At 45.8% G+C, this 27,717-nt stretch overlaps 1 long non-coding RNA gene across 4 annotated transcripts in view; it reads left to right on the forward strand.

Annotated features, from left to right (window-relative positions):
- The window catches only part of LOC111520905, a 52,279-nt gene that overhangs the window by 16,429 nt on the left and 8,133 nt on the right, over nt 1-27,717 (forward strand). For 2 of the 4 annotated variants that reach the window (XR_002724793.1, XR_002724795.1), the window contains exons 3-6: nt 4,907-5,003; nt 5,257-5,492; nt 5,822-5,917; nt 22,756-22,915. This is a non-coding gene — a long non-coding RNA (uncharacterized LOC111520905). Of the gene's footprint in view, nt 1-4,906; nt 5,004-5,256; nt 5,493-5,821; nt 5,918-8,573; nt 8,692-11,598; nt 11,719-11,831; nt 11,889-22,755; nt 22,916-27,717 lie in introns of those variants that run through there. The other 2 variants (XR_002724792.1, XR_002724794.1) reach the window with 2 other exon arrangements.

Consider the following 27,717-nt stretch of genomic DNA (forward strand, 5'->3'; position numbering starts at 1 on the left):
GGTGGAAAGGTGCCTCTTAGGCTCTCATTAGATCTGGACACACCTTTTAACCAGTATTCTGAGTTGGCATAGGGCCAATTGTGAATGCTGGTGGCGAAGTCCATTCTTGGTCTGGTTCTCCAGAGGCTCTGACCAGAATATGTCTCATTTACTGGCTCAGTGAAGGGGTTGGAAGTCAGAGGCTCTGGATGAAAGGTGGCTGCCTTCCTCAGGACTGGTGGTGGGGCCATGTGTCATGAGATTGTGTGTGATGTGAGATGTGCGAAGGCTCTGTTGGGATCTGCCCAAATGCCAGGCGCAGTTAGGATTTTTTCTTATTAATGCACATAAGATTGTAAGACTACACTTTCTTTTAAATCACAATGTAGCTCTGATGAACAGCTCAGTAGGCAGGGTTTTTTTTGGTTAAAACAAACTTTCTTCTACTCAGAGCTCATGGACATGAAGCAAGGGACCTGGAGCTGAGTGAGAAGTGGAGCTCTGGTCCTAGGGCCACCACTCTGGGTTCCCACAGTCCCCTCAGAATGCTGTAACTCCACATTGTTCTTTAATCACTGCTTTTCATGTCCTTCTCCCCGCCCTCAGACAGTCAGCTCTTTGAAGGCAAGGACTATGTCCTATTCCACCTTGAATTCTCATCACCAAGCAGAACGCCTGACACCTAATCTAGTCAGTGCTTACTAAGTGCTCATTATCAATGCAATAATAACAGAGCTGTGGCACCTGGCAGGCCCCTCATTTCTCTGGGTCTCAGTCTTCTCATGCAGAACTTGGGATTGGACTAAATTGGATCTCCTAGGCTGCCTCTGACTCTAACAGTTCTCTGATTTAAATTATTCTTCATCTGGATGTAATCCACCTTGCTTTTCCATCCCAGGTACACATTTTTACATTTGACCTTGAATTTGTGGTTTGCTCTTTGCTCAGGTGGGTGGACAAGCTTGATAAAATGATTATAAATGCTCTGCTAGTTGAGGCCTGAGATTCCTTTATCACTAAATTCTTCTTGACGAGGCCATTGGTCCGTTCTTCACTAGAGGTAGATTGGGCTGATCATTTTAGGTGGATGGAGCCAGTTTTCTCTTCCCCACTCACTTTGGCAGCCTCTGTCACATCCTTGGCCACATTGCCTCTGTGTCCTCAGTGGAGTGACCACCCTCTGCCCCCTTTTCTTTGCCTGGGCTTCTCTCTTGGCAAAGAGAATATGCAGGCTGTTTAGATTAAGGGAAGGTGTCCCCTGCCCCCAACTGGCCTCGACAGGTCGCATAGACCCATGAGACTCTCATCTCCCACAGGAAAAGATGAGTGATGCCAGCCCCTGTCCCTGCTAAAATACCTCCCATGTTTAATTGTTAGGCTGAGAGAGTCGAAACACAACATAATGTCTAAAGGGAATCTTTTCCCTTCCAGGAAAGCAGCCAGAGTGGGATTTTCTGTAATATTAGCTTAACACTTGGCTATCTGCCACTACAAGTCACTGTGTGTGACAGTCTGCAGAGATGGCAATGAACAGGCCATCCCTGTGTTCACATGCTATTCCTCTCATCACTGGGTAGAGTCAGTGTCCCTCCCCTTGAGACTACGCTGCTCATAACTGGCTTCGACCCAAAGAATGAGACAGAAAGGGCGCTATTCCAGGTCTAGGCCTAGACTTACTGGCTTGGCAGCTTCTATTTTCCCTCTCTTGCCACCCTGTACCACCATATAAAGTCCAGGTTGTCCTGCTGGGCAGAAGGCCTGCAGCCAACCCCAGGGCCCTAAGTACAAGGGAGGCCCTAGTCATAGAGAGATGCCCTAGTCATAATCAGGCAAGCCTGGCCCATGCCACATGGAATCATCCCCAAATGGTACTTCTGGGATCTGCGCAAAGTCTTGCCCCACAGAATTGGGAGCAGTACAAATGGTTTTGTGGTTTAAGCCACCAAATTTTAGGGTGGTTTGCTACACAGCAATAGTTAACAGAAACACCATACTCTAATTTCTTCATTTGCAAAATGGTGGGTCTACCTTGCATGTTTAAGGTCAGGCCAGTGCTTCCATAACTCATGCCCAACTCTCTTTCCATAAATGAGCATTTTAACATCTGGCCCCAAACAAGAGTTTGAAATTAGGAAAAAACTCCCCTGAAACCCAGAGACCACCACTAATACAACTAGAATTCATCGGGGAAAATAGAAGAATCTGCCAGCCCATCGCACTGGCTTTGGAGTAGAGCTCTCTGGCTTTGAGTTGCAGTTCTGCCACATCCTGGCCATCTGATCTTGGACACCAGGTTTCTTTCTACAAGTCTCGGTCTCCTTATCTGTAAAACAGGGTAATAATAGTAACTACTTACAGCATTAATGTGAGGATTTAATAAGATAATGTCAGTACATTGTTTAGCACGGCACTTGCATGTTGAGGGCATTTAATGAATGGTAGCCCCTCTTTTTGCTGGAGCCTATAATAGTTTTTGCTTTTACGTCTGGCTGTCAAGAGAGGGAGTAAAAAATAACCAGAACACAATAGCCCAACCCTGCCCCCCAGCCAATAAGAAAATGAAATCACACATCACCAGGGTACTCATAGCAATGGTAAATATCATCTCTGTAGGTTCAGAGAAATTTAAAGCATTTTTTCAGTGTTAAAAAAAATTGCGTGGGAGGGGCAGAGGGAAGAGGCTGGATAATGACTTACTTTTGTTTCTAAAAGATAATAATGAGGCCGGGCGCGGTGGCTCAAGCCTGTAATCCCAGCACTTTGGGAGCCCGAGGCGGCGGATCACGAGGTCAGGAGACCAAGACCATCCTGACGAACCCGGTGAAACCCCGTCTCTACTAAAAATACAAAAAAATTAGCCGGGCGAGGTGGCGGGCGCCTGTAGTCCCAGCTTCTAGGGAGGCTGAGGCAGGAGAAGGGCGTGAATCCGGGAGGCGGAGCTTGCAGTGAGCCGAGATCCGCCACAGCACTCCAGCCTGGGCGACAGAGCGAGACTCCGTCTCACAAAAAAAAAAAAAAAAAGATAATAATGCTCCTTGAATTGATGACTAAAAGAAGGTCAGATAAAAATGATTAAAAATGAATTTGTGGCTTTGTCCAAATAAAGCACAAGAAAGCGGGACGTTGATGAACACATTTCTCGAGGAAAATAATAGTAGAATAAGAAAAATCAGAACCTAACCTTCTACCATCTGTCACAGATGATTTTGTAGCTTTCTACAAGAATTCTATTACCATCTTCTAAGAGGCTGATTGTAGTCACCAGCACAACGATGAAGACAGGGGCACCGCCACCCCCACATGCCCACAGCGTCTGCCTCCTCTGGCAGCGAGGTGGCTGCATGGGAACTTGGTCCTCTCTCCCAATTTCCTCATTCCTATACAGGAATGCAATAGTCAGACGAAAGCTCTGTTTCAGCAAGGAGAGAGTTACTCTTTAGAAAATAGCTGTTTCAGGCAGTGAGAACAATGAGGAGAGACTGGCCTAGAGGAGACGAGAATAACACTTCAAACCCACATTTGCTTCTAGTTCTGGGCCTCCTGGGTCTCCTCTCTCCCAGCCTAATCAAGTGCTACATTTTCTGTAGCTTCTAAAACCTGGGACTGCCAGATCTGAGGTACAGGAAAAATGTACCCTCCCCTCTTCCAGCTCCTCAAATCACCTGCCTACCTGGCTTTCCAAACGAAAGCAAGACAATACAAGACTGTTCTCAAGTGGCCGTCACCTACTCAGGGGCTAAGAAAAGAATTTAGAGCTTTGAGATGAAAATGTCACATGAGAAATAAGGTGAAGGCCAGGAGATGATTTTCGAGTAAGTTTTAAGAAATTCTGATTTTTTTTTTTTTTACCATGTCTTTAATTCAATTTTTCTGAATAAGTGTGTGAGGCTGGAACATGTGTATGTGTGTGTGTATGTGTGTGTGTGCATATACATACACTGCATATACATGTACAACACGTGCATATATATATATACCACATGTATGCACACACACATATATATACATATGTACACGCATGTGAATGAAACAAATGCCACCCAGTGATTTACTCTGTCCAGGAAGGCTTGAATTCATGAGAGTCTAGAAATGTACTAAACCCTTCAAGCACTCATGATTCAAGTGGACCTTCTCACTGGGTCTAGAATTGTAAAGACTCAAGCCCAAAGGGTAGCTCGATCTGGTCCAGCGTGATTTTAATTCGGAGTCTTTGGTCTCCTTGTTTAGAGATGTTCTAGCTCCCCAAGCAAAATGCTGCCCATCTGGTGTCTCCTTGACTCTAAACACCCTGGCCACATGAGCTGGGGATTTTTCTTTAAAGGAATCTTTAAAAGACACGTGAGCCAATAGGTACCCTACAGGGAAGGTGACAAAGTAAAAATAGACCACATAAGCTCAGGTGGTCAGTTTATTTAAATGCCACGAGATCTTGCATTGGAACTTTTTTTTTTTTTGAGACTCAGTCTTGCTCTGGTGCCCAGGCTGAAGCCGGGTTCAAGCAATTCTCCTGCCTCAGCCTCCCGAGTAGCTGGGACTACAGGCGTGCGCCACCATGCCTGGCTAATTTTTTGTATGTTTAGTAGAGACGGGGTTTCACCATGTTAGCCAGGATGGTCTCGATCTCCTGACCTCATGATCTGCCCACCTTGGCCTCCCAAAGTGCTGGGATTACAGGTGTGAGCCACTGCGCCCGGCCGCATTGGAGCTTTTAACCTGCTAGGTTCATCATTTGTAAAGCTAACTGACAATACTGAATGACTTTTAGGGGAGTCTTAGCTAAGGCTGTGACAATTACCAGTAGCGGAAACTAATATGAATCTTAAAAAGTTTAATAATGGGTGGGCCCAGACAACAGTGAACAGCGACTGAGGGGCTCAAGTGAAGCCACCGGAGCTCTCCATCTCTTGGTTTTTACCTCTCTCTGCAGGCTCTGTTCTCACTCGTGGCTGATGGGCAAAGGCGGCTACGGAGGCACAGCTACGTGCAGATGTCCTTACAGCTTTGCAACCCTCAAGGAAAAAGAGGTTGTTTTCCTGGTATCTACTGTAAAACCCAAGGGGGAAATTTTGGGTTGCTACAGCTTGAATCATGCATTTATCATTTGGACAACCTCTGAGGACAGGGAGTTGTAGTCTGTGAGCCACACAGGGAGTGGGTCGGGCAGTAACTTTAAGGAAGTGGGGGCAAAAGAAACTGTGCTCATGAAAAACAGGTGTTTGCCTCATGTGCATAAACTACATTCAATATTGACTAGATCTTTCTCTTCTCTTCTTTCAGATGTGGATTTTATGGAATAGGTGCTACGTGGAGGAATCCTGAGTCATGGCCAAACAGCAAATGCCAGCAAGAGTAGAGTAGGAGGCATTTCTGTGTACACTTTGGGAAAAAGTCCATTCCTCACTTGGTTTCATTCCTGGCCTGAGCCACTGTGTCCTCCACCTGAAGCCCTAACCTCTCCATTACTGACTGGATCCCAATGTGCCACAGTTCACCTGCATGAGGAGGGGTCAAAGGTATGTCCACACCCTGCGACCAATTGTTGCTGTGGCCGCAGGTGTAAGAGTTCCTCTCTGAGACAGACCTACTCTCTTCAGCCACTGGTTGATGCCACAGATCCCTGACTGTGACATCTGGAGCCAGCTCACCTGGTTGTGTAGATTCAGAAATTTTTATTCTTTTTCCCTCTGAGGCCTGCATGCTCTGACCCTGTGGCTTATGTAACAATACTAGCTAATATCACTGTGAGCCATGTATTGTCCTGAGCACTTAAATTATATTAATTTATTTTATGCTCACATTGCCCTATGTGGAATGTATAATTATTGTTATCCCCACTTTACAGACAAGAAAACTGAAAGTGAGAGGCTAAGTCATTTGCTGAGGTCATATGACATCTAAATGGCAGAGCTCGGAAACCTCAGGGATTAGAGTGAAGTGGGTAAGTATACAGACCCTGGAGTCAGACCAGCTTCATCAGACTGTTTGACCTCGGGTGATGGTGTAATTTCTCAGAGCCTTGTCTCCTCATCTGCAAAATGGAACTTCACATTCTCAGTGTATTCCAGGCATTCTCTGTCCTCTTCTTGGCCTACTTTCTCCTCCTAGGTGATCTCCTTCCACCTTGTAGCTTTAAAGGCTGCCTATATACTGATGATTTGCAATGTTGGATCTTCAGACTCACTCTGTCTCATGAACCCCTAGTTCTTTTAGTCACTTGATAATTTCTGCTGGAACATCCATTTGCATTATACAGCTGGTGAAAAGGAACTACTGCTTTTCCTTACCCAAGTCCTTCCTCCTCATCATCCCAATCTCAGTGCATGGTACCAGCATCTACCCAGTTGCTCAGGTGAAGAGCCTAGAATTATAATTGAATTTCTCTTTTTGCTCACCCCGTAATCAATCTTTTATTAAATCCTCTTGGCTAACCTCTAAAATATTCCTGAGTGCACATCATCTTCACTGTTTCCAGTCACAGTGGTCATCCCAGCCTATGATCTCCAGTCTTAATCACTACATGACCTTCTAATGGGTTTCCCTGCCTCCATCCTTGCTGTCAGTTACATATCTTCACATCTCTGCTTAAAGCCCCTCCATGGCTTCCTGATGCTCCAGGCGAAAATCCAAACTCCTTTCCGTGGTCAACATGGTCCTACTTCACCTGGCCTCTTCTTCCTCCTCCCTGCCCTCCTACCTGCTCTCTCCTTGTTCCCTGACGGCAGGATGTTTGTCTATTTTGTTCACTGCTGCATCCTCAGAGCCTAGAATGGTGCCTGACACACAGCAAAACTCCTTACATATTATTTGTTGAAGGAGTGAATGAATGACTTGTGTGCCTGGCTCGGGTGGTACCTTCTTTCTCTCCTCCAAACCATAGTTTGTTGTTGTTGTTGTTTAAGACAGTGTTTTGCTCTTGTTACCCAGGCTGGAGTGCAGTGGCATGATCTTGGCTCACCACAGCCTCCACCTCCTGGATTCAAGTGATTCTCACACCTCAGTCTCCCAAGTAGCTGGGATTACAGGCACGCGCCACCACACCTGGCTAATTTTTTTGTATTTTTAGCAGAAACGGGGTTTCACCATGTTGGCCAGGCTGGTCTCAAACTCCTGACCTCAGGTGATCCACCTGCCTCGACTTTTCAAAGTACTGGGATTACAGGCGTGAGCCACCGCACCTGGCCACCGCCACACTTTTTCGTGTCCCAGGGCAGTTGCAGCTACTGTTCCTTCTGCCTCTAGTCTCTTCCCGAAGCTCTGCAGGGCCACATCTTCCCCGTCTCTCAGGTCTTAACTCAGTTGTAAGCTCCTCAAAGAGACCATCCCTGAACATTGAAGTAGAATAGCACCCTTCCACAGTGCTCCAGCATGTCACTCCGTTTCCCGTAGCACCACATACAAGCACCTGAAATAATCTTCAGGTTTTTTTGTTTTTATTTATTTATTTTGGAGACAAGGGACTCGTTCTGTCACCCAGGCTGGAGTGCAGTGGTGCAATCTCAGCTCACTGCAACCTCCGCCCCTCACGCTTCCACCTCAGCTTCCTGCGTAGCTGGGACTACAGGTGGGCACCACCACGCCTAACTCTTTGTATTTTTGGTAGAGATGAGGTGCAATGTTGCCCAGGCTGGTCTCAAACTCCTGAGCTCTAGTGATCCACCTGCCTCGGCCTCCCAAAGTGCTGGGATTACAGGCGTGAGCAAACGTGCCTGGTGTAATCGTCAGTGTTTATTTAGGTTGAATTGCCCATCTTCCCCCATGAGAATGTGTCTTACTGACAGGGACCTTGCCTGTCTTATTCATTGCTCTATCCTAGCACCCAGAATAGTGCATGGCACTTAATAGGTGCTTAATAAGCAATTGTGAGCTGACTGTTGTTGTTCAGATTAAATGTGTATTAAAACACCGTTTTGGAAAACTAGCTGTTTCTTTTTCTTTTTCTTTTTTTTTGAGATGAAGTCTTGCTGTATTGCCCAGGCTGGAGTGCAGTGGTGTAATCTTGGCTCACTGCAACCTCCACCTCCTGAGTTCAAGCGATTCTCCTGCCTCAGCCTCCAAGGAGCTGGGACTGCAGGCTTGTACCACCACTCCTGGCTAATTTTTGTATTTTTAGTTGAGACAGGGTTTCACCATGCTGGCCAGTCCGGTCTCGAACTCCTGACCTCAAGTGACCTGCCCACCTCAGTCTTACAAAGTACTGGGATTACAGACGTGAACCACCATGCCCAGCCAAAACTGGCTGTTTCTAATAAAGTGAAGCATACACTTACAGGGAAAGCATTCTACTCCTAGGAATATACACAAGATAAATGAGCACACACATCTAGAGGAGGCCTTGCACAAGAATGGTCATAGTAGCCTGATTCAAAATAGTAAAACACTGGAAATAATCCAAGCATTCATCGATAAGGAAATAAACAAACTGTGGTCTGTTTGTAAGTGAAATATTGCTGACCATATTTAAGTATGACCACATTTAATAATGACTTAAATGATACTTACAATCACATGGGTGAATTGCACAGACAATATGTTGGCCAAACACAGTCACACAGAAAAAGGACGTACTGTGTGATTCTATTTCTATGAAATTCCAGAATAGAGGAAGTTAATCCCGGCTGTGCCCAGTGACCCCTTTCCAGTGCTACTTGCGGGCCGAGAGTGACGCACACAGCTTTTTTGATACCCGGAAGTGAGACAAACTCTTAAGATGGGGTAAGGATTTGCATTCACAAATGGTGGAGGGGTCAGTGCGGATACTGCGGGTGGAAAGAATGTCTATAGCCTCAGTAATTTTGGAAAGCTATGTGCAAGGCAGCCCGGGCCAACAAAGGTTTGTGGAACAGCTGGAAAAACACAGAGCTTTCAAAGAACACCAAGGAGGATGCTGCGGCTTCACGCAGAAATCAGATCTGGAAATGTAATGCACAAGAAGAGTGTGACCCCAGCAGTGACCGTTGCTGTGGCAGGTGGCTTCCTGCCCAGCTGGAGGGAGGAGGGTTGCTGGGGGAAGTGTGGTAAATCTTTTCCTGTGCTGCGGGCCCTTGTCCTCTAGGCAGCACGGGCCTGGGGTGTTCCTCCCTCTAGTGGTAAGCAAAGCTCCTTCGGGGGGCCCTTTTTCGCTTCATCTGAAACTATGCAAAGAGTGAACAAAACAGGAAGAGGCCTGTCAGGTGTCTGCGTAAGAACCAACCAAAAGATCAAGACTCCTCCCCACTCCAAGCTGCTGGTGGTAGTGCACAGAATGGCAAAGGCCCTCTGTGACCCTCTTGCCGCAGCGTCTCCCCAGCTTGCCCTTCGGCCCTCCGTCGTGCTGCAGCAATGGCTTTCACCAGTTGGGAAACCCAGAGATCCAAATTCACTACTCAGTGTGCAACTAGAGTCTCGTGAAACCTACAGTATGCTGAATTCAGAAAATGCGTGATGACAAAGCCACAGAGACAGAGCGAAGGGAACAGGCTCCTTGGGGACAGGGATATGCTCCACAGGGGCCATTTGATTCCACTGGGAATTATGTTAATCCTGTGCAGATATTTACTGTGGCTTCTCTCCTCAAATGCACTTCCCTCCAACTGATCAAAAGGTCCCCACTTTCTGGAGGGTTGGGAATGGGTTTTATTGTTCTCAACAATATCCAGTTTTGGATGTAAGGGCGATCTGGCTGCGACATCTGTCACCCCACTGATCGCCAGGGTTGATTCAGCTGCTCTGGCTGGCTAGGCGGGTGTCTCCTTCCTCCCTTGCTGCTCCATGTGTGCCCCTCCTGAAGCTGCATGCTCAGTGGAAGAGGACAACCATGCCCGATAGAAGAGGACTGGTCTTCCGTCGAGAATCTAGAGTAGCTGCGCTCCCCTGCTAGAACCTCCAAACAAGCTCTCCATAATAGCCAGCCTTAAAAAAAGGATCTGTTGGCCAGGCGCGGTGGCTCAAACCTGTAATCCCAGCACTTTGGGAGGCCGAGGTGGGCGGATCACGAAGTCAGGAGATCGAGACCATCCTAGCTAACACGGTGAAACCCCGTCTCTACTAAAAATACAAAAAACTAGCCAGGCGAGGTGGCGGGCGCCTGTAGTCCCAGCTACTCGGGAGGCTGAGGCAGGAGAATGGCGTAAAAAACCTGGGAGGTGGAGCTTGCAGTGAGCTGAGATCGGCCACTGCACTCCAGCCCGGGCTACAGAGCAAGACTCCGTCTCAAAAAAAAAAAAAAGGATCTGTTATGTGTGCTTCAGAACAAGTGGATAAGTACAATTGAAGATTCCATGTATAATTTCAATCATCTTTTAGTTAAAAAAAAAAATTTAACCCAAAGCATTTTCCCAAGGGCTACTCCAACCTGGAGATCACCAAGTAAAATGGAGGAGAAGGACTAAAAGTTTGAGAAAATGGGCTTCAGTTTGAGCCGAAATACTAAGTAGAGTCCTACCTAAAGTTGACTTTATCCCCAAGTGAAATGGATTATCCCCAAGTGAAATGGAGAGAAATCAAGAGGGTAACATATGAGATCAGTCATCCGTGGCCGTGACAGGGAGTCAGTGAATAAACAGTTTCAGAGAATCAACAGCCTGCAATTCCATCAAGATAGTTGAGAGACAGACCCAGGCATCATCCTAGCAAAGTGATAGCCTCTGTCACTTGCAGTGGTTAAATGATGTGAAGACAAGACACCATCAAGCCCACATCTTATTGGTTACAAAAATGGCTGAAGCTAATTATGCTGACAATATATTATATCGACCCAGATGAAGTCTAACTGGTTTTACTTTATTTAGATGATGTATCTGGATTTTTCCTGTTCAATTTTCTTAGATCTTTGAGGGAATTGCTCTGTGTCCATTCCAAGTATTTCTGGTGAGTTATCAAGTTTCCTGGCTGTAGGGGTGTGTTCAGTCCCCATGCCCCAGCAACAGTGATCAGAATAAAGAGGGTGAACGCAAGATCTAATAGGCCAAATCCATTGATATATGGATGGTGGCATGAAAACGCACTTTTTTTGTTTGTATTTTTCTATTGAGATAGACATCTGAGGCTGTAGTGGGAAGAGCTTTCTGTAGAATGAAAGGAAGCAAAGAGAGGCAGAGAGGAGAGGCAGACAAAGAGATTCAACAGCAATGGCTTCCAGCCTTGGCTAAACATTGGAATCAACTGGAGAGCTTGAAAAAATACTGGTGCCTGGATCCCAGCCCCAGAAATTTTCATTTGGTTGGTTTTCGGTGCTGCCTAGGCCTTGGGACTTTTAAAAGCTGTCTTGGTGATTCTTACAAGCAGCTGAGGATAGAAATCACTTGTCTTGCAGCACCAGGTTACATTTGATCCCAGGGCACAAATTCCAGCCATTCTTCCTTGCTCTGTAACGCATCTTCGTATCCTCGGTTACCAATAACTTCTCTCTCTCTCTTTTTTTTTTTTTTTTTTGCTTAATTTAGTTTGAGTTAAATTTCTGTTATTTGCGGCCAAAAGAAGTCTAACTAAGAAACTAAAAATACTCTGTAATCACAGCTAACATTGATTTAGCCTCAGTGATGTGCAAGGCACTGTTTGAAGTGCTTACTTGCATTAACTTGTTTAATTTAATCCTTACAGAATCCCTATAATTTGAAAGCCATTATTGTCCCTATTTTACAGGTGAGGAAATGAGACATCAAAAGATTAAGTGACTTGCTAAAATTTACACTGCCTACGAAAGCTGACCTGGAATGTGAACCAGAAATTGTCCTTAACCAAATCACCTCACTGTCTCTCAAGGTAAAACTAAGTAAGGAGGCAGATTCTCTGCATTAAACCCCAAAATGGGGTCTTCAAACAGCCATAATATAAGTGCTTTATAAAAATAATTTAATTTTTTTTCTCTTTTATAGAGACAGGATCTCACTTTGTTGCCCAGGCTGGGTCTCAAATTCCTGGCCTCAAAAGACCCTCTTGCCTTGGCCTCCCAAAGTGCTGGGATTACAGTCATGAGCCAACACGCCCAGCCGTGAGTAATTTTTATCAGGAAGAAGCTTTTGGCTGTAAGAACAGAAAGTTCCAGCTCTACCAACTTGCACACATATTTAATATCTGGAGGTAGGGCAGTTCTGGGACTGGCTGCTGCAGCAGCTCATTTGAAGCCCTCAGATCTCCAGCTTCCTTCCCCCTTTCTGCTCTGCCCTGCCCAGTGTGCTGGCCTCTTTCTCAGGCTGGTCGCCCCCAGCTGGCAAGGGGGCTGCAGACCCCAGACATCGCATTCTCATTCAACAACCACAGGCAGAGAAAGCTGCTGTTTATTCACCTGTGTCTCTTCTTGCCAGGTATTAAGGAAACATCTTGTGCAAAAAGCCTCTGGTGGAATTCCCCTTGTGTTTCATTACAGGAAAGGGGGAATGGGAGCACCAGGATTCACTTGGGTCCATGGGGCATTGTGAAAATGTGAAGGGGGTCATTTTTGGCTGGCACAATAATTCAAGGAGGGCTATGACCATGTGGTGGGCCGAGGCTAGGGATGGTAGACAACCTGCAATGTGTGGGATGGTCACACTCTGTGACCTGCATGATTTTTGAATGTCCCATTGAACATTTGCACAAGTGAAAAATCTTCAAAATGATCTGAGCTAAAATCAAACTCTCTCTCATATATAAACCCAAAGCATTTAAAAAACACACTGTATTTTCCAGGAAAGCAATTACTGTGCACATCGAGAGAAGACCTTGCTTTGTTTTGTTTAGAACTTTTCCAGGAGTTGTTCACTGTTTTGGAAAATCACATTAGCAATGTCAATATTACTCATGGAATTTGAGCCTCCAGTACAATACACCCAATGGGCCTGCCCCAGTGACTGCCACATTCGCTGTGATTCTAGGTATGGATCCAGACACCTGCAATGTTATTTCTTTTAGGGCAATCCTGCCAAGCATTTTGAGATACATGTTGTTTTATTGTACATTATTTCTCTTTTTAAATTCTACTTCATAATAGTTATTTAATTTTTAAAATTATGTGTACAGATAGTTTATGTTGTATACAAATTTTATTTCAGTGTAGTAAAAGGGACATTATAAAATATTTGTAGGGCTGGGTGCAGTGGCTCATGCCTATAATCCCAACACTTTGGGAGGTTGAGGTGGTCGGATTGCTTGAGCCCAGGAGCTCAAGACTAGCCTGGGCAACATACCAAGACCCTGTCCTTACAAAAAAATTTTTAAAAAAACAAACAATAAAACATTAGGTGAGCCTGGTGGTATGTGGCTATAGTCCCAGCTACTCAGGAGGCTGAGCTAGGAGGATCATTTGAGCCCAGGAGTTTGAGGCAAAAAAATCTAAAAATATTTGTTATAAAAAGAGGGTACTGGGTCCAACAGGGAGGAAAGTCACTGTTTGGACCAGTGAAGATTGTCTCCTGGGACCTCGGATGGGACTAACCTCCCTGCAGCCTATACCTAGGCCGAGGAGGGTGAGTACCAGGACAGGCAGGGTTCTTTGGGGAAGCAAGAAGTGGGAATTGGCCAGGAGGCAGCTAGAACATTGTCTGCTCCAGGCAGGTTCTATTTGGCGCCATCCGGGAGCTACCTGGATTCGGTAGCTGCAGCTTTCCAGGCAGGAGAGAGGAGTTTGTTGTTGAGAAAGACACAAATCCTCAGGTCCACCATGGCCTGGATAAAATGCCACTGACTGAATCCACCTTCCTTGCATTTTATTCTAGCTCCACTGAACAGTCTTCTGATTACTAATGTGGCATCCTGGCTGCAATTTTTTTGTTGTTTTGTTTTTTAGACAGAGTGTTGCCCAGGTTGGAGCGCAGTAGCACAATCTCGGCTCACTGCAACCTCTGCCTCCCGGGTTCAAGATATTTTCTTGCCTCAGCCTCCCAAGTAGCTGAGAGTACAGGTGTGTGCCACCATGCCCAGCTAATTTTTGTATTTGAGGTAGAGATGGGGTTTCACCGTGCTGGCCAGGCTGGTCTCGAACTCCTGACCTCAAGTGATTTGCCAACCTCGGTCTCACAAAGTGCTGGGATTACAGGCATGAGCCACCACACCTGGCCCTGGCTACTTTGATACTAGGAAGAATTAGCCAGGTGGCTCCCGATGCTGGTCACTGATGTTCTGATCCCGGAGAAGGGGCATTCTCTGTTGTGAACAGATGTACTGGTGCTCTGATCAATGCATTATTCTCTATGGATCTGGTTAAGTCAGCAGCTCAGAACTGACCTATTCTGGGTGTCCTGACAAAGTGGAGTTCTGGGACTTGCAAAGCTGAAGGGGAAAAAGACCACCTCCAGGTGCTGCCACCTGAAAAGGCCCTTCCTGGGTAACAGCTGGCTTCTCTGGATGGCAGGGGCTTTCAAATTTCTGGCTGTGCAACCTCTCAAAAGAAAATGAAATGTCATACAAATGCCCACTCTGCAGACCCAGTTAAAGGGGAACTCTGCTACCTGGGGGCTGGGGATGGGAGGCCTGGAGACAGCTCCCATATATCCTGAAAGCCTCTCCCTGTGATGGGTGAGGGCTTCTTGAAGATGGACAGGCTCTGACCGCTTTTGTCCTCTCTCTGAGTTACAGGATGCAATCTTGGCCTCGGCCATCTCCCAGTTCCTCCCTGGGGGTGGTAGAGGGAGCCACCCACACAGAAACTCCTACTCAGGGACTTGATTCTCCTCAGCGCCACCCCTGGGGGTGCACCCAGGTGGGGTCCCTGTATTCACTGCGGAGGTAGAAGGGCTGGGAGCAGGCTTTCCTGGTTAGGCTCTGTGTTAGTCCGTGTGCGTTGCTATAAAAGAGTGCCTGAGACTGGGTAATTTACAAAGAAAGGAGGCTTATTTGGCTCGTGGTTCTGCAGGCTGTGCACAAAGAATAGGCCCAGCACCTGCTTCTGGTGAGGCCTCAGGAAGTTTCCAATCACAGCAGAAGGCAAAAGGAAACCAGAGTATTACATGGAGAGACTGAAAGCAAGAGAGGCAGGAGGTACCAGGCTCTTCTTAAACAACCAGATCTCGTGTGAACTCAAGAGTGAGCGCTCACTCATCATCATGAGGACAGCACTAAGATATTCATAAGGGTTTTGCCCCTGCAACCCTAACACCTCCTACTAGGCCCACTTCCAACGCTGGTGGGCACATTCCAGCAAGAGATTTGGAGGGGACAAACTTCCAAATCATGTCAGGCTCTTTCCTAATCATTTTTCTTTTGCATTTTAAAAGTGAAGAGGAACGAACTCTTCAGGCTAAGCCACAGTTAAATGGTCTGTGGAGGAACAGTTAAAGCAAGCATCAAGGCCGGGCGCGGTGGCTCAAGCCTGTAATCCCAGCACTTTGGGAGGCCGAGGCGGGTGGATCACGAGGTCAGGAGATCAAGACCATCCTGGCTAACATGGTGAAACCCCGTCTCTACTAAAAATACAAAAAATTAGCCGGACGTGGCGGCGGGCGCCTGTAGTCCCAGCTACTCGGAGGCTGAGGCGGGAGAATGGCGTGAACCCGGGAGGCGGAGCTTGCAGTGAGCTGAGATCCGGCCACCGCACTCCAGCCTGGGCGACACAGCGAGACTCCATCTCAAAAAAAAAAAAAAAAAAAGCAAGCATCAGACATAAAGAGCTTTCACTAATACCAGGTCATCAGTAGGTCAGGCCACCGGCTTTCCAACCTTCATAAAAAAGGGAGGGGGTGATTTCCTGTCCAGTTCTGAAGCGAGCATGGTGCAGCCTCACTGCATGGAGAATGCCGGAAAACCAGGCCTCTTAAGCTCAGAAACAGTCTGTGGCCCCAGCAAGGCCCAGGGCCTGGGACCCCAAATGCAGAAGAAATGCCTGATAGCCACAGGGCCCAGAGGGGCCCGCAGCACTGGGAGACAGAGATGGCACTAATTCCTAGGGCAGTGGCGACCACCAGGGCATGCCCAAGAGCTCAGCGATCTTGGCGGTACCAGGGAAGCTCCTTCCTTCACCCAGCAAGCAGCTGAGGCTGCAGAGACCTGGTACCTGCTCACGAACATGCATCTGACAAATACTTATCATTGGACACCTATAGTATGCTGAGCTGTTCCAAGTGCTCTAGATGGGGCTGGCTGTGGTTAGAACAGAAAGCCTTGCCCTGAAGGACTGGGTGGACCTCAGAAATACCTCTTATAAGTGTGAGAGTTCGCTTTATGCTTTTCTATGTACAAATGGGCTTGCATTGCTTTGAAAATTAGGAAAAAAGTTATTAAAGAAAGTTATTAGAAATTGTTTTTGAATAAATATCCACAAGGAAATAGAAACATGAAAAGGAAATACCAGCTAATTACACATCCGCAAACGCAGTGGACTCTGTACTCTGATGAGGCCTCGGGAGGTGTGGTCAGAGAATCAACACCAGATGGTCCTAGAAGCATTGATTGTGAACTGTTATTGTCAAAAGAAATCATAGGAGAACTGTAACTGTTGGTCAGTCTGGTGATGTTTTATTCATGCACTTCATTATTCATTCAAGAAACTTTTTGTGTATTAGATTCTGAGATGTGGGCAAGTTACCATCCTGTCCTCTAGGACCACACATTTCTGTTGCAGGGCAGATACGTTAATGATTACAAACAGCAGAATGTTGTAGGTGGCATGTTTGGGGACTGGGTGTGGAAGGGACCACAGGAGAGAGATGACCATTTTATCTTGGCCCACAACACAGAGTCTGTTACACAGTAGGCTCTCACTCCATTACTGAACAAATAGTGTTCGGGCAAAGCTTCATGGATTTGAGAACCTGGTAATTACTCATCTTTCATCATAGATGAAAGATGATAGCTTTGCTTCTTGAATCTATTCCAGTTGCTTTTGCTCTTTTCTTGGCAACATCAATAACTTTTTAGATGTTCTGTGACCAATGCTGGTCTTGTTTTCATCACATCACCATGTGTCCTTGCATTCCTCACAATAGTTATTTATTTCATTTTGCTCTCATTCGATTGCTACCTGCTCTTTCTTCATAATTTTTCACTCCTACTTCATAAAAGCCATGTCTTCTTAAGTCCTAAGGAAGACGCAAAACAGTATTTTAGAATTCTCTTCTGGTTCACGGAGTACATCACTTTCAGAAATAGGACTTTCCTCTAGACTTCTGAATGACATTCCATTTTCTTTAATCTGCAGTACTGCAGAGCTTATCCTGCAAGAAGGGAAATCTGTTCAGATCTGCTGGTTCCTAAAAGACACAGTGTGACTTTCTCTTGACTCCACTCACTGTCCACGTGGACGTTTGTGGAATCTCATTCTTAGATACACAACTGGAAGATAGTGTAATGTGCAGAGCTTGGTGCAATTTCCAGTGACTACAGAGTATGTATTCCTTTCGTGTAGTTTTGTAGGATTGAGGCAGAATCTTCTCCTACAACTAATATCTGTCTAGTTGACATTCTGAATAAATAAAACGTGCATGCACACACCCACATACACACACACACAACTGGTCCCCAGAATATACTGTTCCCAGGGCTTTTCCTAGTTCTGTCATCACCCAAAACCTCACTTTTGTTGGAAATATGCTTCCCCCAGCAACTGACCTATTGCCAGCCTATGTCTGACCACCTCTACCACCATGCACATATGTACCCAACTTTCTGCACTTTTGTTTTCTTAGAATGTATTTATTAAATGGGGACTTGCAATTTCTAAATAAATGCAGAAAGAGGGGAATTGTTGGTAAGGTCAAGAGGAGGAGAATGGAGTGCTGCTTTGAAACACACAATCCAAGCAATTGAGGGATGGATTCCCAATTTTTTTGGTTGATTCAGACCCTGGGCTTCTAAGCCAGAGATAAAAAAAAAAAAATCTAGAAAGAAATAAGATGTCTTGGCATTATAGGCCTCTTCTTTTGAGATGATGGAACATGTACTGTTTCTGAGTTTGATTTTGAAGTTTGCCTTATAGAACTTAGAATCTGTCTACATTTCTTCCATATTTGGGCAGTGGATTTTCCAGTTGCTTTAACTTCTGGTGGGGTTATGTGCTTTTACTCTTTGTGCACTCTAAATAGGTATTTTAGTAGAAAGTTGACAAAGGTTATATTAGGTACTGATAAGCAGATTCAGTTTAAAACCAGAATCCCTGATCTATTACATATTTCTTCATCCAATGATTCAACCAACTAATATATATACATACATATACATATATATATATATTTGAAGGTCTTGCTCTGTCAGCCAGGCTAGGGTACAGTGGCACGATCGTAACTCACTGTAGCCTTGAAAACTCCTGGACTCAACCTATCCTCCCGCCTCAGCCTCCTGAGTAGCTGGGACTATGAGCATATGCCTCCACACCCAGCTAATTATTTTATTTTATTTTGTAGAGTTAGGGCCTCACTACTTTGACCAGGTGGCTTTTGAACTCCTGGCCTCAAGTGATCCTCCTGCGTTGGCCTCCTAAAGTGCCGTGATTATAGGTGTGAGCCACCACTCCCAGCCTTCCAACTAATGTTTATTGAGTTCCAATTATTTGCCTGGTCCTATGGTAGACACCAGTAGTAAAAACCCCACCCTGTCTTCATGAAGCTTATTGTCTAGTGGGTGTTTCAGGCTCCAGGTAATTCCATACAATATGATAAATGCTTCCAGATTAAGTACAAGGAGTACCTTCTCTGCCCTACACTCTGGGCTATGAACCAGACGTCATGGGAGAAAACACTTGGGACGATAGGTTGAAGGGCCAACAGTATTGAAGGTTCTTGATAACATGTTCATAGGTTTAGCCTTTGAAGCTGTGAACCTTTAGATGGGGGAGCCCCTGAGGAATTTAGTGCAAGGAAGTGAGTGACTTGTTGAAAGCTGTGATTTAGGAAATTGCTCCAGTAGCCCAGTAAGGGGTGAGCTGAGATGGGAAGAGAGGGGGAAGCAGTAAGGCCAGTCAAGGAGGCTATCTCAGGAGGCCAGTGGGGATGCAGTGAGAACTTGAATTAAGAAGAGTAGAAACAGAGAGGGCAAGGCATTTAAAGGATCTGGCAATCAACTGCATGTGGATGGCAAGGAGCAGGAATACTGGCGGTGACACCAAGATTCCAGGTGCCTGGGGAAATGCTGGTGCCGTGCACCCAGAAGGGACAGCTCAGAGCAGACGCAGCACTGGGGAGAGATGGCGATGGTGGTTTTAAACATGTTGAGAAGGTAATCCCTACCTGTCTGCTCTTTCCTTCACTTTTTTATTCAGCTTATTAACTCCAATCTTAGGTTCTAATACTTGAGGCATTGAAACTTTCTACAAAGAAAAATCTAAATAAACCCCCTTGAAGAAGATACCAAGACTGAATCAACACTAATTATGCTAACTCATCACTTGATTCCATATGTTCTGGGTTCACATGTGGCTAGCTGGTGCTTTTCATCATCAACATGCCCACCCACCCCAAGCAATTAACTTACTTTGCCTTCCCAAAGGGTAGGTCTCAGCTGTAATTTTCCATATGGAGGCAGTGGGCCAGATATGTAGGGGCCTCTGCCCAAACCACAAGGAGTATCAACTGTCAGGACAGAAACAGTATTCCAGAAATCTGATCATTCAGTCTTAAATATTCAAAAACTCACTTATTTGAAGAGAGAGGGCAAGCATAAACTTGGCGCCGCTTTAAAGTTACTAAAATCTGGTTCGATTCTTCAGTGTGTGGATTCCCAGGAAAATTCCACTCTGATTTGCCAACCCCTTAGGTCTGTGGGTTACAGTAAAAGAGAAGCTGCAGATTAGTTCCGATTAATTTCCATCATGAGAGTCAATTCTTGCTTTTCAGGGAGAGATTAGGGAAGGAATGACATGGATAATTAAAATCCACAGATAGCACAAACACCCAATGTAACTAGCAATTTCAAATCCTCCTCCACTGAATTTTTCTTATTAGAGGTGTCAAGTAGCTAGGCTCAGCCCACCTTTGGGGGCTGGATCTAACAAAATGTGAACACATCTGCAGGCAAGCAGGTGGGAGCAAGAAGATGAACAATGAGAAGCTGGGGGTTGTTGGCCTTCTGAGATTGAAAATCGGCCAATCTTGCCCACTCTCTGATGGTGTCATTTAGAAAATCACATCAGCACTGTTAGTTTACGTTGTGGGCTGCCAGGCAACATTTTTAGAAAGGCCGGCTTACTCTTTGTTCATCATAGAAAAGCAGCTCACTGATCAACAGCCCCACCCTTGTGGAGAATGGGTTTGCAAGAATTGCAGGCAGAAGGAGGTGACATGGCAGAAGCTGACCCCCAAGGGCACAGGCCTTTCTTATTTGCCTCTGACCTAAAGCTCTGCCAGTTTCAGCTATTGATGTGACATGGGCCCAGCCCAGCTTGCAGCTGCTACCACTTTAGATTTTCTTAGATGCAGCCTTACGCAGCCTTCATAGGGCCTCCCATTTGCCTGGCATTTGAGGCTGCACGCTATCTGACCCAAATCACACCTTTATTCTCACTACTGTCCAAACCATACACCACCTTTGGCCAGGTTCACCCCCTGGTGGGTAACATATCTGTATTTCTCACTATCTTGTCTTTGCTCCTGTCATTCCCTAACCAAATCCCCCCACCCCTGAATTCTCCACCCACTTGTCTTGCTGGAAATGGAACTACTCTTCAAGGTCCAGCCCTTCCTTCAAACCTTCCCTGTTTCCCCCAACTTGAAGTGATCATTCCCTCCTATGACAGCACTTCGTGGCATGTCTTTGATGACACCACATTATGCTTTCTATTATATCACGGTAGCTTATATACCTTATGACTTTAATGTTCTCTGAAATGTGGGTCATGACCCATTAGTGAGCTTTGAAATCACTTTAGTGGGTTGTGACCTGAATTTTAAAAAATGAAATAGAATAGAGTAGAATAGAACATTTTAGAGTACATTACACATAAACATATTTCCCTCTTTGGTTTATGATCAAAAAGCTTGAAAGTCACTGCCTCAAGTAGTAGCGATTTTTTCAGCTTTTATATAAGAGAAAGCCTTGATCCAACCAGCTTAAATAACAAAGAATGTATTATCTTACATAATGCAAAGTCTGGAGATAAGGCAGCTCTAAGTTTGGTTTATTAGCAATTTTTTTTTTCTTAGATCTACCTCATTTGTCCTATTAACAATTTATCAGCAGCATCAAGGACCCAGACTTTTGCCATCTCTGTCGTCTTTCTAGCTACCTCCTCTCCTGTTTACCAAATGGCTGTAGGACTTCCTTGCATCATAACAACATCCACAGAAAAAAGAAGCTCTGTATTCTTTGGGTCTCTATTATCAGCAAAGAAATCTTTCCTAGAACTCTCCCTAACCCCAGATCTTCTATATTGCTCTTTGATACAAAGTGAAATCAAATGAATTACATGCCTAGTCAGGAGTGGCAAATCAAAATTAGCCTAAAGCAAAATTAGTTTAGACCACTCTAAGAGCACTGCCCATGAGCATCTCTCTGGTTCTACTGGTCAGGGAGAAGGGGTGATTGATGGATCTGGATTTGGGGTAGGCAAGCAAAAGTATCTTCCAGCCACACACAAGGTGCATCTCAGGAGGGCCAGGGTCCCTTTCTCTGCAATGCTTCTCACGTAGCAAGTCTAGACAGTCACCTCCACTTCCAGTGATAAATGAAATCAATCACTTTGCCTCAAAGTATGAATATTCATGGGATGCAGGGACCAAATATCCAATTTGAGATACTAGAGGCATTCTGCAGACATAGTTCAAGATTTTTGTTCCTATATAATTCACCAGAGGTTAGCATTTTTTTCCAGGTCTTAATTTTTCTACTGAATTATCAAGCATAAAGGGCTAGATTAACAACATTGTACATTGTAATACAATTTGAATAATAAGATACATATTTGTCACAATGCAGATGGCAACTGAAGGTTCACAGATGGAATTGTGGCTCTCGAGATGAGATGGTGAGCGTGTGGCGGTGGGTGTGGGGAGAGGCGGTATCAGAGGTGGAGAGACATTACGTCATCCCAGATATGGGGTTTCTTTGGGAACTCTGGCAGGGTTATTGCTGAATCATTCCGTGAGGCAAATTACTGGTGTGTTAGCTGGACAAAGCTCACTGTAATTATGCCCTTGTGTGTTCCACCAATCCCCTTGGCATTTTTCTGCTTATGCTCCCATTTAAGGCCAGACTTAACATGAACACGTAAAATCGTATCTGCAAGAGTCAGTGGCAGAGAGGATAAAGGCAGTGCTGTTTTTCCTTTCTTGAATACACGCACGTGTGCATGTATACATGCACATATACAGACACACACCTATCCCTTATCAGAGAAACCACAGGTTCAGAGGACTTTGAACTGTGGAAAAGCTTTTGCTTCTGAGATAGTTAGAATCTTTTTGTTTTCTCCATTAAAATGCAAGACCCTCCCATCTGCCCAGTAGATAAAACACGACTGTGAGTGCCTTGCAATTCCTTGAAGGCTGCCTTGCGCTCAGGAGTACCAGACAGACCTCATCTCACTGCCAGACACTGGGTGCTGTGGATGCACCTGGTCGGCCAGTCAGGCCCAGGATCGGAAGGCAGCAGGTTCGGATTTCACTCTTGCTTAGATTGCTAACTTATGACCCAGTTGTTAGGCTGTGTTGGGTCAGTGGGCCCTAGGCACAGTCCCAACTCTGCTGGAGCTTGCTTAAATTTCCATGTTCAGTTTCAGGGGCTTCACTTTAAGAAGGTCCTTGGAAAACTGGGCAGCATGCTGGCTAGAACGGGCAGCATGTGAGATGTCCGGAAACCATGAAGAAACAACAGGAGTAATAATTATAATTGTATAAGGCTTTCCATTGCATCAGCCCATTGGATTTACTCAATCTTTTTTTAATTTTTATTTTTAAACAGGGTCTCACTCTGTCACCCAGGCTGGAGTACAGTGGTGCAATCATAGCTTACTGCAGCCTTGACCTCCTAGGCTCAAGCGATCCTCCTGCCTCAGCTCCTGAGCAGCTGGAACTACAGGTGTGTGCCACCATGCCTGGCTTGATGTGCTAAATCTTGCAAGGTATTTACACTTATTCTAAAGAGATTCTAGAGACATTAGATGGGAGAGACTGAGGTTGGTGCCCAGGAACCTTCTTCAGTAGATTATTTAACAGATGGCTTGGGACAGATTAGAGAAGGAAGTGGTCACTACAGAGGACTGCCATGGCTTCACTCTCATTTCCTTTCTCCAGCATGACCCTGTAATTGATTATAAGAGCTAATATATATGAAGTGCTTTCTACGTGCCCAGCACTATGCTAAGTGTTTCAAAGCATTTAAGCTTCATAACAAACTGTGAAGTGGGTGCTGTTATTATTTCTATTTATAGATGAGGAAACTAAGCCTTGGAAGCAGAAGCACCTGCATTTCTGTTTGTCCCTGTTCCTTCTGTTCCTTAAAAGCCTGGCTCGTTCTCATTCTTCAGGACTCACTTCCAGGTCATCGGCGAGGCTTTCCCTGCCCACCTATCTAGTAGCCCACTGCTGACTCCTTGGCCCTGGCAACACTCACCCATGTCCATCTCCTTCATAGGACATATTAGAATCTGCAGATATCTTTAAAAAAATTTTTTTTAAGGAGATGGGGTCTTGCTCTGTTGCCCAGGCTGGAATTCAGTGGCGCAATCACAGCTTACTGCAGCCTCGAACTCTGGGGTTGAAGCAGTCCTCCCACCTCAGCATCCCAAGTAGCTAGGACCACAGGTGTGAGCCATCATGCCCTGCTAATTTAAAAAAAAAACTGTAGAGACAAGGTTTTACTATATTGCCCAGGCTGGTCTCAAAGTCCTGAGCTCCAATTTTCCCACCTTGGCCTCCCAAGGTGCTGGAATTACAGGCTTGAGCCAAGGTATTTTATTTACTTATTCCCTGGCCTATTTTCAGTCTCTACTATTCAGACCTAAGTTCGGTGAGGACAGGGACCTTGTCCCTCCTGTGTGTCCTATGTTGGTGTCTAGCAGGGTGTCCAGAATATAATAGGAACTAGATAAAATATTTGAATGGATGAATGAGTGCATGCAGGAATGAATGTAATTCAATAATGGGATTTGGGCCCAAGCTTGTCTCACGACAGAGACCAAGGGCTCAATGGCCCTCTGTTCTGCTCCTGTGTTTTACTCACTCATCCATTCAACAAGCTTCGTTAAATTATCAACGCCAGGCACTGAAGTAAGTGCTGGAGAATCCAATGAGTAAGATACAGTCTCTGGCCTTGAAAAACTCACTTCTGAAGGATCGAGGTAGTGGTTGGAAGTAGAAAGTTGACACACCTTATAATAGAGTTAAGTACAAAGTGACATAGCAACAAAAAGAAGGGACTACCTAACTGCCCCTGCCAGACTGGGAGGACTTCTGCAGAGCTGGTTACTTTGAACCTGACCTTGAAAGAGGATTCTGGGCTGTTGGGAAAGGAGCCCGTGTAACTAGAGACAGGAAGGAGAACACATGAGTGTCTAAGGACCGTCGTGGGACTCTTCCCATCCTATACTGTTGAGTCACATTTTGATCTCTGTACCCAGCTGTTAGGAGGGTCACTGACTAACTGACCATTTAGTGGGAACATCATGAACGGGAATTTTACCTGGGGTGGGGGTAGAGTGCACTGGGAGTGGTATCTGGATGACCCCTAATTATCCTCCAACTCTAAGAGTGGTGTGACTGGAAGGACTGTCTCATGGAGAAAGGCACCAAAAGACAGAACCAGACTACAGGTACATATTCTTCAAGACAGAATTCGCGTGTGTGTGTGTGTGTGTATGAATATGAATATATATATATTCTTGCCCTAAATTTAAAGAATTTCCTAATGAGAAGGATAACTACAACCAAAGTGTACATATTTTAGTTTCCAAAACATCTTCCCAAACATGATCTCATTTGATCCACCACTAGCCTTCTGGGTATTCTGAAACTCAGAAAGACCATTTATTGCTCATTTATTCAGTCAATGTGTATCGAGAACGGAGCCCCGGCCCAGACCTGGGCAGTGCACAGGGGTATAGTCCCAAAAGTGCTTAGGTGCAAAGAGGCAATGAAGGGTCATGACTCCATCCAGCATGTAGGAAAGAAATTCCACCCAGGGACACCTGAATCGTGCTGAATGTGGGGGCCAGCATCCTGGGCTCCTGAGTCAGTCTTGCCCTGCACTCACTCTCCAGGCATTGGGTAATTAAATGAGATCATTCCTTCATGTGTCCTGGTTAGGTTATAGGTTGGCTGCTAAGACAAAGACCCTTAAATAGGTAAGACTGCACCAAGATGAAAATTGATTTCTCTCTCATGCAGCCCTCCAGCCAGGTATTGTGGCTGTGCTCCAGGAAGTCATGCAATGCCAGGCTCTGTCCACTTCATTGCTCTGCCAGTTCTAGGGGGCTGACCCCATCCAGACGGTCCAAGATGACCTCTCATCATGACTCATGCTGTGTTCAGATGCCAATTGATACAGACGCTTAAATGATATCTCCAGGACCTGGTCCTCTCTCAGCATGGCTCCCGCATCCTCTGAATGAAAATCTCCTCTGCACCCTCAGACAGGCTCTTCCACTGTGATTGCAAGAGGTTCATGTGCTCTCAGCTTTATGTCCACCATCTCCCCTTTAAGAGTCAAATGCAAGTCCTGTGCTGTCTTTCAGTGACCTGCACCAATCCCAGTGGTGGGACAGGAGAATCTGTTCACTAAGACTATTAGAAGCTCCCCCTCAGCCCACCCCCACAACTGTGTGACTGAGTGTGAGGGGAAGGATGAGTCCCTACAGAAAAATCTCTATACTGTTTGACCAGGAGAAGGATGAATGACTGTACGTTTGTTTAAAAAACAACAACAACTCATATTTCTTCTCTCAATCAATTATATGTACTCCTAGAGTCTATGATCCATAGCAGCTGTCTTCAAATTCCTCAATTTTGACTATGCCCCCAATGAACACATTTATTTCTTTGTAAGTATGCACATGTGCTATTCTACTAATGTATTTCCATGCCACAGACAACTAGTTGTGCCCAGAGGTCCATCCTTTCCTGCTTCCTTAGTCTAGCCTTCCCTAATGGGCACATGGCATTCTAGAATATACTACATTTCCCAGGACCCCTTGCAGCTAGGTGTGGCCATGTGACCAAATTTTATCCAATGAAATGTCAGAAGTAGGGGGCAGGGTGCATTTCCAGGAAGTGTGCTTAATGAGAGAGCATGCAGTTCTTCCCTCCTTTTTTCCTTCCTGCTGCCTAGAATGTGAACGTGATGGCTGGATCATGAACAACAATAAAGAAGTGGAAGCCACATGTTGAACATCTTGGAGCAACCAGAAAAGACATCTTGCTAGCTCTGGGCAGTATACCACTGGACTCCTTTTATTTTATTTTATTTTATTTTTTGAGATGAAGTTTCACTCTTGTTGCTCAGGCTGGAGTGCAATGGGACAATCTTGGCTTACTGCAACCTCTGCCTCCCAGGTTCAAGTGAATATCCTGCCTCAGCCTCCCGAGTAGCTGGGATTACAGGCATGTGCCACCATGCCTGGCTAATTTTGTATTGTTAGTAGAGATGGGGTTTCTCCATATTGGCCAGGCTGGTCTCAAACTCCCGACCTCAGGTGATCCACCCGCCTTGGCCTCCCAAAGTGGTGGGCTGGGTGTCAGCCCTTGCTCTGTGGTGCCCAATAGGGTTAGCGACATTGGTAGTGTGGCTGTGCATCTCCTCTCCTCCGAATACACTGTGCTCTTTGAGGCAGGGGCCCTGAAGGAAGTTCTCTGAATCACCTAGCACATATAGGGCAGAATCCCCCTCATTCCTTGCCTTTTGCTTACTCTTCTGGGTCTTTTCCTGTCATCCAGATCTTGCTTTTGCTGTGGAGGAAGAAGACAAGAAACTCTAAAGGAATTGAAAAGATGAGATAGGATCTGAACCTGAAGAAGTGGGCAATCTGTAATTGTCAGAAAAACAGATGTGCACTTCCAGCCCGTGCTGCTGCCACTAAGGTGCACCCACTCACAAACCCACTTCTCTGAGCACATGACTCTGCTAGCTCCGCGGGGCTCTGCAGGGAAGGAGTGAGGGAGGGGGAAGAGGCAGAGAGCTGGATTGTCTGAAAGCTTTCTCCAGGTCTTGCCTTTCTCTTCCCTGGAAGGCAATGCCTATGAGGTCATATCCATCACACTTCCTCAGAGATTGTCAGGATGGACCCAGTTCCATCACTCTGAGGCTGAGGGTCTCCTGACCCCAACTGAGGCTGTACCTGGGAAACCAGACCTGCCTGGTCTCTTTAGGATCTGGGCGAGTCCATCCTCCCTCCCTTCTCCCCGTGAGGCACCAGTGTCCTGATTGTATCACAGCTTCAGAATTCCCTGACTCATGCCATCCTGGATTTTAGAAAAGAGCTTATTCAAGTGGTGTAGGCTGCACACTCCACCCCCTCCCACTCAATCCAATGATTGAATTACAGCACCTGTGTGTGGCAGAGGGGCTAGGGAAGGAAGGGGCTGGGAAGGGGGAGAGGGGCTCCTGGAACCAGAAGGAGAGGCCTTTGAGGAAGACTTGTAATAATCTTGTTATGAAAGGAATCTCTTGGTGCCCAAAGAATGGCTGGCCCTTAACCCCAGGTGTGGGCTGGTTGGAAATGAGGAAGACCTCTGAGGTCATCCAAGTCTGCTAGGGAAAAGCAGCCGAGCTGGGAAGGAAGGTATCCCCTACCCCCATCACAGTCTGATCTGGGCTGTTCTCCCACACTTTTAGGTAGCCAGGCTATCATGTGATTTGCTAAGTAACCATGGCAACAAACCTTGTTTCACGAAGTATATGGAGAGCAATCCCACAGAAAGAGATCCGTGT

This window comes from Piliocolobus tephrosceles, chromosome 7 (assembly GCF_002776525.5).
Source record: "Piliocolobus tephrosceles isolate RC106 chromosome 7, ASM277652v3, whole genome shotgun sequence".
Lineage (NCBI taxonomy): Eukaryota > Metazoa > Chordata > Mammalia > Primates > Cercopithecidae > Piliocolobus > Piliocolobus tephrosceles.